Source organism: Arachis duranensis, chromosome 3 (genome assembly GCF_000817695.3).
Source record: "Arachis duranensis cultivar V14167 chromosome 3, aradu.V14167.gnm2.J7QH, whole genome shotgun sequence".
Classification (NCBI taxonomy): Eukaryota; Viridiplantae; Streptophyta; class Magnoliopsida; order Fabales; family Fabaceae; genus Arachis; species Arachis duranensis.
In genome coordinates, this window is record NC_029774.3 from 77122419 (window position 1) to 77133261 (window position 10843).

The following is a 10843-nucleotide window of genomic DNA, read 5'->3' on the forward strand; positions in this document are numbered from 1 at the left end:
TAACCAAAATTCTGGACAGAATGAAGTTTATGGTGAGACCTACAACCCTTCCTGGAAGAATCACCCCAACCTTAGATGGGGAGATAACCATAACCATAACCAACAGCCATGGCAAAGAAACACAACCCAAAATAACCCAAGAAACAACCAGCAAAACAACAATCAAAATTCATTCAGAAAACCACAAAACACTTACCCCAACTCTAACCATTATTCAACCCATAACCAACCCACCAACCAAAATACCTATCATCCACCATCCACATCTCACAACCAACCACAAGCATCACCAGAATCTTAAAGAATCACTAACCTAGAAACCTTGATAGACAAAATGTGGAAACACCAAGAAATGACGGCCAAGAATCAAGATAACATCAAGAAATGACGGCCAAAAATCAAGAAGCTTCCATCAAGAACATGGAAAGACAAATAGGCCAGCTCTCTAAACACTTTGCAACAGAGAGGCCATCAAGTTCCCTGCCAAGTGACACAATTCCAAATCCTAAGGAAGAATGTAAGGCGATACAGTTAAGAAGTGGGAGAATATTGGTGAGCAACAATGACACTACAAGGAAACAAGTGGAGAGCAGCAAAAAGCCAACAGATACAGAGGAAGCCAATGATCAAAATATGGTGCCAAACAAGAACACAGAAAACCCCAAAAGAAAAGAATATCAGCCAATCAATATACATAAGGAAGAAGAAGAAGCGATTCAAGGACAACAGAAAAAGGAGAAGAACCTCACCCCTCCACTGCCATATCCACAGAGGTTCAACAAAGAAACCAAGGATCAACACTTCCACAAATTCCTGGAAACTTTTAAGAAGCTGGAAATCAACATTCCTCTGGCTGAAGCATTGGAATAGATGCCCTTATATGCCAAGTTCTTGAAGGAACTCATCAACAAGAAAAGAAGCTGGCTGGAGAAGGAGACTGTACTTCTCATTGAAGAATGCAGTGCACTCATCAGAAAAGGACTCCCTCCCAAGTTGGAAGATCCAGGGAGTTTCTTCTTACCTTGCACCATTAGAAGTCTATTTATCGACAAGGGGATGTGTGATTTAGCAGCAAGCATAAATCTGATTCCATCCTCTTTAGTGAAAAAGCTTGGCATAGAGAAGGTGAAACCAATACAGATGTCATTAGAATTGGTGGATCAGCCAATAGTACATCCCAGGGGTGTGATTGAAAACCTTCTAGTCAAGGTGGACAAATTCATATATCCTGCGGACTTTGTGGTTTTAGATTCAGATACGGATGAAAGTGATTCCATCATACTTGGGAGACATTTCTTAGCCACTGCTAGGGCTATCATAGACGTAGAGCAAGGAAAATTAACTCTCAGGATGCACGAGGAAAGCATCATCCTGAAAGTATTTCCAGAACCACAAATTAGTGAAGAGGGAAGCAAGGTAGTCAGTGACTGTTTTCCAAGGCAAGCTACCAACAACACAGGGGAGCAGAAGAATGAGCATATGCAAAAAGGAGAAGAAATTCAAAAAGGAATCAGGATGATAAACAAGAAGGAAGGTACCACAACCAAAGCTGCTGTCAAGGAAGAAAGGTTAACAAGAAAAAGGAAGAAAAACAAGAAGAAGGCTCACAAAGGCGACAAGGTGCAACTAATATATCAGCAGCTGGGAACTGAAGATCATTACACTATTAACCAAGTACTCTCTCTTGAGCATGTGAAAATTGAGCACCAAGGGACAAAGAAGAAGCTCACAGTCAGAGGGGACAAGCTAAGGCACTACAGTCATCAACCAGCATAAAAGAAGGGTTCAATGTCAAGCTAGTGACAATAAACGAGCGCTCCATGGGAGGCAACCCATGATTTAATTTTCCTGTCTTTAATATTTCAATATAAATAATACTTGTTGCACCAATATGATTTCAGACCTTTTTGGACAAAATTGACAATTATTCATGACATTGGAGGGTATATGATTGAATTCTATGTTTGGTGTACCCACGGGGCACACTAAACAATTTGCGGGAACAAGTCATGAAAGTCAATGGTCTTTTAAGTTTTGAATATCATGGAGGTCTAACAATGATCATAATTGTTAGAAGGTAATTTAATAAAGCATTCCTTATGAAAGATTTAACCAAAAACAAAGTAGGAACTTCAAAAGAACAATGGTTTAAGGAAGTAATATCTTGGACCATAGGACCAAACATTAAGTTTGGTGTCACCTGTGGCAATGCATGAAGAAATCACGGTTGATCTAGCATAAGGAATGGTAGTTTACATTTTTTTCTCTCTCTTGCCATTATTTAAATATGGTTATTCTTGCTGTCTTGTAGTGATGGTTAGGTGGTCAAAAGAATATTCAATGAAAGGGACAAGTCAAGGAGGGACATAGCATGAGGACAAGAATGCATCACATGCTTCAAGAGGTGGTTCTGCACATCCTTGGGAAGAGTACGTTGAAAATCCTTGAGGAAACAAGCTTTGTCCTTATTCAACTTTGCATGCACACCTTTGATTTGCAAGATATCCAATTGCATCCCAGCCCTTCATTGTTCAAATAAATGATTACAAAACACCACCAAGCCATGCACATAAACGAAGAAGTTGCACACTCCTTGCACTCTAACCAACCAAACTCCATTCTTTTCATCATTACTCATCATATATTCTCAACTTCACAAACCTCTTCTTCCAAAAACATACCGAAACCTTAACCTCCTTCCACATACAACCTTAACCTCAAAAGACCAAGCATGACCTCTTCTTCAAGAACCAAACGGAGGAGGGGAAAGGAACCCATGAATGAAGAAAGTATCCCTGAATTTGATCAATGGAGATTCAGAACGTGGTACCATCAAACACAATGGGGATGGATGAGAGATAAAAAGATATACCCGGAAGTTCCACTTCTATTGCCGGATGAAAATTGCCAAGAAATGAAAGCCAAGATTAGAAAGAGGAGGTGGGAAGAGCTCATTTAACCAATTACCAGGATCAATGCAAACATCATATGGGAATTCTACACTAACACCCCAAGGATAGAAATAAATCAAGCTCCAACTTACAAGAGTTATGTACGGGGGACTGAAGTAGATTTTAGCCCAAGCACTATCATGAAAGTGTTGAAACTGAGGGCAACCCATTTTGATGAGCCAGAATACCATCAAAGGCTAAATGAAGAGCAAGACTATGATGAGATTGCCAGTGAAATATGTGTGGTAAACACGGAGTGGGTAGGAACCACTAAAAATAAGTACAAGTACTTGAGAAGAGTAGACCTCACCCTTGAAGCAAAAGGGTGGTATGAGCTATTGAAGAGATCAATCTTGGGCACAGTGAACAACTCTGAGGTCAATAAGAAGAGAGCTATCATGCTATATTGTATGATAATGGGAGGAGAAGTGAAGGTTCATGAGATCATTGCAAATGATATTCAAAGGATTGCAGAGAAGAATTCGGTTGAAGGTTGGCTACACTACCCAAGTACCATTATGCGTTTATGCATGAAAGCCAAAGTGACAATGGAGGATGAAAACCCAACATGGTTGAACCCGGGCATGCCCATAACCATTGAAAGAATGATGATTGTTACTGAAGCACAGCAGAGCCGAAGACCACAAAGAAGAATCTCACGAATCATTTGGGAAGTTGGCACAAATGCAAGCTGAAAGTATGAGGGCTCTCAAGGAATTCACAGCCCTTCAAGATGCAAGATATGAAGTCCAAGCAGATTATAACATAAATAGCCAAATCAAGTTGAATTATATTGGAGAACATCTGCATAACATGGATCCAGCATTTCCAACCTACGATGAATTCTTCAACAAGAAAAGTGAAATAGAAGTAAGCAAGGCTATGAGCCTTGAAGATCGAGTAGAAGAAACAATGAATAAAGCTGGGTTCTGGAAGGGTCAACAGACAACAGGCTTGGACACAGAGAACACCACCCCCCTAGCGAATGCAAGAAGAAAGAAAAAGCATGACAAATGAAAAGTGGACTCGCTCCTTGTTCATCACTACAAGAAAAAGCATGCATCCTATCTGTTTAAAGTAGTCTCTGCATCTTTAGTGGTTATTTTAATTAGTAATCGTTGCTTTATGTTTATCTTTCTTGAAATAAGTAAGCTAGTCTAAGTGTAAGCTAGTCTAAGTGTGTGCTTGTATGTTTACTTTTACTTAACTAATGCATGCTTTGTCCCCCAAATCTTTTTCAATTCAATAAAAGAAATGTTTGAAACATGAAGTAAGATGGTTCATTGCTAGCTAGAAGTCAAATAATAGTAAGTGGAGGTATGTATGTGTGATTGTGTGGTAACTCACTGTTAGTGAATAAAAGGAATAGACTGTTCTCTTTTAAGTAGAAAGTAGCTCACTGTCTATGAATCTCAAATAAATAAAAAGTCCTTGGCTGAAAAGAAAAGAAAAGAAAAGTGGAATGAGAAAAGCCAAAAATGGCAGCAACAAGAACAAAAGAAAGAAGAAATAAAGCTAGACACCAATAGCTTGAACCTTAGAGTATATGCCTGTGGTGTCTTTGTACTAGGATCTGCTTGGATTATTAAGTTCTTTGGAGTGCATTAACACTCGGTAACTTGGGTTAACTAACTAAAAATTCTAAGAAGAAAGCTCCAAAAAGAAAAGCTCTCAAAAACTTCAAATCCTAAGCTATTTATACACTTTCTTCAACTGATCATTAAGCCTTGATTTGGGCCTTGGCCATGATGAACTGATCTTCAAGCCTTGAATTGGGCCTTGGCCTTGATGGAATTGGGTTGAATCATGCCTCTGTTGCTTGCTCTTAGTGTTGGGAAGAAATCAATTCTTGAACCGGGCCATGTAGCTTTCACGTTTGAGCCAACGTTTGAGGCAAACGTTGACTCAAACGTGCCATGTGAACAATTATGCAGCTAGGCCCAAAATGCTGTCATCCACGTTTGGCTCAACGTTTGAGGTCAAACGTGAGCTCAAACGTGGCTCCCCCATGCTCCCTTTTTAGCCAAAGTTTGGCCCAACGTTTGAGGTAAACGTTGGCGCAAACGTGGCTCATCAATCATCATCAATCAGGGGTCTCTTCCTTGCTAAGATATAGCCAACGTTTGACCTCACGTTTGAGGCAAACGTTGGCGCAAACGTTGCATGCTTCCAGGATGCCATTTTCCTTCATTTTGGCGCCAACGTTTGACCTCACATTTGAGGCAAACGTTGGCGCAAACGTTGCCTTCCTCCCTTGCTTTCTTTCAACCAACGTTTGCCTCAACGTTTGAGGCAAACATTGGCGCAGACGTTGAGGCTTCCCTGGGCTTTCTTGATCTGCTTCTCACGTTTGAGTTAACGTTTGAGTCAAACGTTAGCTCAAACGTGAATCCCTTTTTTCAAGCCTATTCTTGCAACCTTCTTCCAAGCTTTATTTCACCTATCATCAATCAACAATTGTATCAAAGCTATGCCATAATCATGAGAGTTATTCTTCTTCTTGTCATGTGAGTAATTATGGTGCAAAAACTCATGAAAATGCATCAATTTATCCATGGTTGATTGAATCAAAGGAAACATGAATTTCAACCCAATTGGCTTACTTATGGCTTAAGAAAGTGCACAAAACTAAATGAAAACAAAGGAAAAGACTAGTAAAACTAGGCTAAGATGACTTGTCATCACAACACCAAACTTAAAACTTGCTTGTCCTCAAGCAAGAAGAGAATTATTGAGAAGAAAGAGTGAAAAAGGAAGAGAATGCTCATGTTAGTAGACTATTATTGGTAGCTCATGGGGTTTTATGCAGATATGTAACTACTCACTTCTTATTGACTTGTAGGCCTAGAAATTTTCCTCTAAGCATCAAGCAACACACTGCTATGACCTCTCATTATTCTTTTGTCCTTGTTTACTAAAAATTTTCTTTATAAGCTTTAATTCAGTGTCATGTGTAACAAGCTTCTTTTCTTTATTTGTGCTTGACACATTATTCACTTTAGACACTTGGCTTGCATTCCTTCATAGAGCATTGATGCCCAGCACCTCTTTGGGTCACTAAATGGCTTGTAGTTAGGTTGCTCTTGATGGTGGATTTTCAGTTGATAATCCTGAGTTAGTTAACCCAAGTTATCGAGTGTTAATGCACTCCAAAGAACTTAATAATCGAAGCAGATCCTAGTACAAAGACACCACAGGCATATACTCTAAGGTTCAAGCTATTGGTGTCTAGCTTTATTTCTTCTTTCTTTTGTTCTTGTTGCTGCCATTTTTGGCTTTTCTCATTCCACTTTTCTTTTCTTTTTAGCTAAGGACTTTTTATTTATTTGAGATTCATAGACAGTGAGCTACTTTCTACTTAAAAGAGAACAGTCTATTCCTTTTATTCACTAATAGTGAGTTACCACACAATCACATATACATACCTCCACTTACTATTATTTGACTTCTAGCTAGCAATGAACCATCTTACTTCATGTTTCAAACATTTCTTTTATTGAATTGAAAAAGATTTGGGGGACAAAGCATGCATTAGTTAAGTGAACGTAAACACGTTCTCCAATATAATTCAATTTGATTTGGCTATTTATGTTATAATCGGCTTGGACTTCATATCTTGCATCTTGAAGGGCTGTGAATTCCTTGAGAGCCCTCATATTTTCAGCTTGCATTTGTGCCAACTTCCCAAATGATTCGTGAGATTGAAAAGCATGCTCCTCTTGCATCACAAAGAATTTTGATTCAAACTCACTTTGTTGGTTCATCATTTTCAGCTGCCATTCCTCTTGCTCTTGTTGGTGCTTCATGTATTGTAGATGGTACTCCTCTTGCCTTTCTTGAATTCTTGTGTACTGTTGTGATAACCTTCCAATTGCTTCCTGCATCTGAGTCATGTTCAGATTGTCATGTGGTTGGACGTGTTGCGGTTCCTCTTCCTCTTGTGCCTCTTCTTCCTCTTGTGACTCTTCTTCCTCCATTGGTTCATCTCTTTGCCTTCTTCTTTGTGGTCTTCGGCTCTGCTGTGCTTCAGTAACAATCATCATTCTTTCAATGGTTATGGGCATGCCCGGGTTCAACCATGTTGGGTTTTCATCCTCCATTGGCACTTTGGCTTTCATGCATAAACGCATAATGATACTTGGGTAGTGTAGCCAACCTTCGGCCGAATTCTTCTCTGCAATCCTTTGAATATCATTTGCAATGATCTCATTAACCTTCACTTCTCCTCCCATTATCATACAATATAGCATGATAGCTCTCTTCTTATTGACCTCAGAGTTGTTCACTGTGCCCAAGATTGATCTCTACAATAGCTCATACCACCCTTTTACTTCAGGGGTGAGGTCTCCTCTTCTCAAGTACTTGTACTTATTTTTAGTGGTTCCTACCCACTCCGTGTTTACCACACATATTTCACTGGCAATCTCATCATAGTCTTGCTCTTCATTTAGCCTTTGATGGTATCCTGGCTCATCAAAATAGGCTGCCCTCAGCTTCAATACTTTCATGATAGATTTTGGGCTAAAGTCTACTTCAGTCCCCCGCACATAACTCTTGTAAGTCGGAGCTTGATTCATCTCGATCCTTGGGGTATTAGCATAGAATTCCCATATGATATTCGCATTGGTGTAGAATTCCCATATGATGTTTGCATTGATCCTGGTAATTGGTGAAATGAGCTCTTCCCACCTCCTCTTTCTAATCTTGGCTTTCATTTCTTGGCAATCTTCATCCGGCAATAGAAGTGGAACTTCCGGGTATATCTTTTTATCTCTCATCCATCCCCATTGTGTTTGATGGTACCACGTTCTGAATCTCCATTGATCAAATTCAGGGATACTTTCTTCATTCATGGGTTCCTTTTCTCTCCTCCGTTTGGTTCTTGAAGAAGAGGCCATGCTTGGTCTTTTGAGGTTAAGGTTGTATGTGGAAGGAGGTTAAGGTTTCGGTATGTTTTTGGAAGAAGAGGTTTGTGAAGTTGAGAATATATGATGAGTAATGATGAAAGGAATGGAGTTTGGATGGTTAGAGTGCAAGGAGTGTGCAACTTCTTCGTTTATGTGCATGGCTTGGTGGTGTTTTGTAATCATTTATTTGAACAATGAAGGGTTGGGATGCAATTGGATATCTTGCAAATCAAAGGTGTGCATGCAAAGTTGAATAAGGACAAAGCTTGCTTCCTCAAGGATTTTCAACGTACTCTTCCCAAGGATGTGCAGAACCACCTCTTGAAGCATGTGATGCATTCTTGTCCTCATGCTATGTCCCTCCTTGACTTGTCCCTTTCATTGAATATTCTTTTGACCACCTAACCATCACTACAAGACAGCAAGAATAACCATATTTAAATAATGGCAAGAGAGAGAAAAAAAATGTAAACTACCATTCCTTATGCTAGATCAACCGTGATTTCTTCATGCATTGCCACGGGTGACACCAAACTTAATGTTTGGTCCTATGGTCCAAGATATTACTTCCTTAAACCATTGTTCTTTTGAAGTTCCTACTTTGTTTTTGGTTTTAAAAAGGTCTGAAACCATATTGGTGCAACAAGTATTATTTATATTGAAATATTAAAGACAAGAAAATTAAATCATGGGTTGCCTCCCATGGAGCACTCGTTTATTGTCACTAGCTTGACATTGAACCCTTCTTTTATGGTGGTTGATGACTGTAGTGCCTCAGCTTGTCCCCTCTGACTGTGAGCTTCTTCTTTGTCCCTTGGTGCTCAATTTCCACATGCTCAAGAGAGAGTACTTGGTTAATATTGTAATGATCCTCAGTTCCCAACTGTTGATATATTAGTTGCACCTTGTCGCCTTTGGAAAATACTTCAGTTGGGATTTTTTTATTCTTCCACCCTTTGTGAGCCTTCTTCTTGTTTTTCTTCCTTTTTCTTGTTAACCTTTCTTCCTTGACAGCAGCTTTGGTTGTGGTACCTTCCTTCTTGTTTATCATCCTGATTCCTTTTTGAATTCCTTCTCCTCTTTGCGTATGCTCATTCTTCTACTCCCCTGTGTTGTTGGTAGCTTGCCTTGGAAAACAGTCACTGACTACCTTGCTTCCCTCTTCACTAATTTGTGGTTCTGGAAACACTTTTAGGATGATGCTTTCCTCGTGCATCCTGAGAGTTAATTCTCCTTGCTCTACGTCTATGATAGCCCTAGCAGTGGCCAAGAAAGGTCTCCCAAGTATGATGGAATCACTTTCATCCGTATCTGAATCTAAAACCACAAAGTCCGCAAGATATATGAATTTGTCCACCTTGACTAGAAGGTTTTCAATCACACCCCTGGGATGTACTATTGACTGATCCACCAATTCTAATGACATCTGTATTGGTTTCACCTTCTCTATGCCAAGCTTTTTCACTAAAGAGGATGGAATCAGATTTATGCTTGCTCCTAAATCACACATCCCCTTGTCGATAAATAGACTTCCAATGGTGCAAGGTAAGAAGAAACTCCCTGGATCTTCCAACTTGGGAGGGAGTCCTTTTCTGATGAGTGCACTGCATTCTTCAGTAAGAAGTACAGTCTCCTTCTCCAGCCAGCTTCTTTTCTTGTTGATGAGTTCCTTCAAGAACTTGGCATATAAGGGCATCTGTTCCAATGCCTCAGCCAGGGGAATGTTGATTTCCAGCTTCTTGAAAATTTCCAGGAATTTGCGGAAGTGTTGATCTTTGGTTTCTTTGTTGAACCTCTGTGGATATGGCAGTGGAGGGGTGAGGTTCTTCTCCTTTTTTTGTTGTCCTTGAATCGCTTCTTCTTCTTCCTTATGTATATTGATTGGCTGATCTTCTTTTCTTTTGGGGTTCTCTGTGTTCTTGTTTGGCACTATATTTTGATCATTGGCTTCCTCTGTATCTATTGGCTTTTTGCTGCTCTCCACTTGTTTCCTTGTAGTGTCATTGTTGCTCATCAATGTTCTCCCACTTCTTAACTGTATTGCCTTACACTCTTCCTTAGGATTTGGAATTGTGTCACTTGGTAGTGAACTTGATGGTCTCTCTGTTGCAAAGTGTTTAGAGAGCTGGTGGTGGACGAAATTGTGATACAAGAGTTCCAGGCACTGTTAGAGAAGCTTTTTCTTTCCACAACTCCGTTCAACTTAACCAGCAAGTGTACTGGGTCATCCAAGTAATACCTTACGTGAGTAAGGGTCGATCCCACAGAGATTGTTGGTATGAAGCAAGCTATGGTTACCTTGTATATCTCAGTTAAGCAGATTAAATGGTTATGGGTTTCTAAAATTAATAATAAATAGAAAATAAAAAGGGATAGAAATACTTATGTAAATCAATGGTTGGAATTTCAGATAAGTGCATGGAGATGCTGTGCTCCTCTTGAATTTCTACTTTCCTATTGCTTCCATCCAATCCTTCTTACTCCTTTCAATGGCAAGCTGTATGTAGGGCATCACCATCATCAATGGCTACTTTCAATCCTCTCAGGAAAATGGTCCTATGCGCTGTCACTGCACGGCTAATCGTCTGGAGGCATCACCCTTGTTGATAGCTACATCCCATCCTCTCAGTGAAAATGGTCCAAATGCTCTGTCACGGCACGGCTAATCATCTGTCGGTTCTCAATCAGGTTGGAGTAGAATCCATTGATTCTTTTGCGTTTGTCATCACGCCCAGCCTTCAGAAGTTTGAAGCTCATCACAGTCATTCAATACCGGAATCCTACTCGGAATACCACAGACAAGGTTAGACTTTTCGGATTCTCGGGATCCTACTCGCAATACCACAGACAAGGTTAGACTTTCTGGATCCCCATGAATGCCGCCATCTATCTAGCTTATACCACGAAGATTCTGTTGGGAAATCTAAGAGATATGCGCCCGGCCTAAAGTAGAACGGAAGTGGTTGTCAGTCACGCACGTTCATA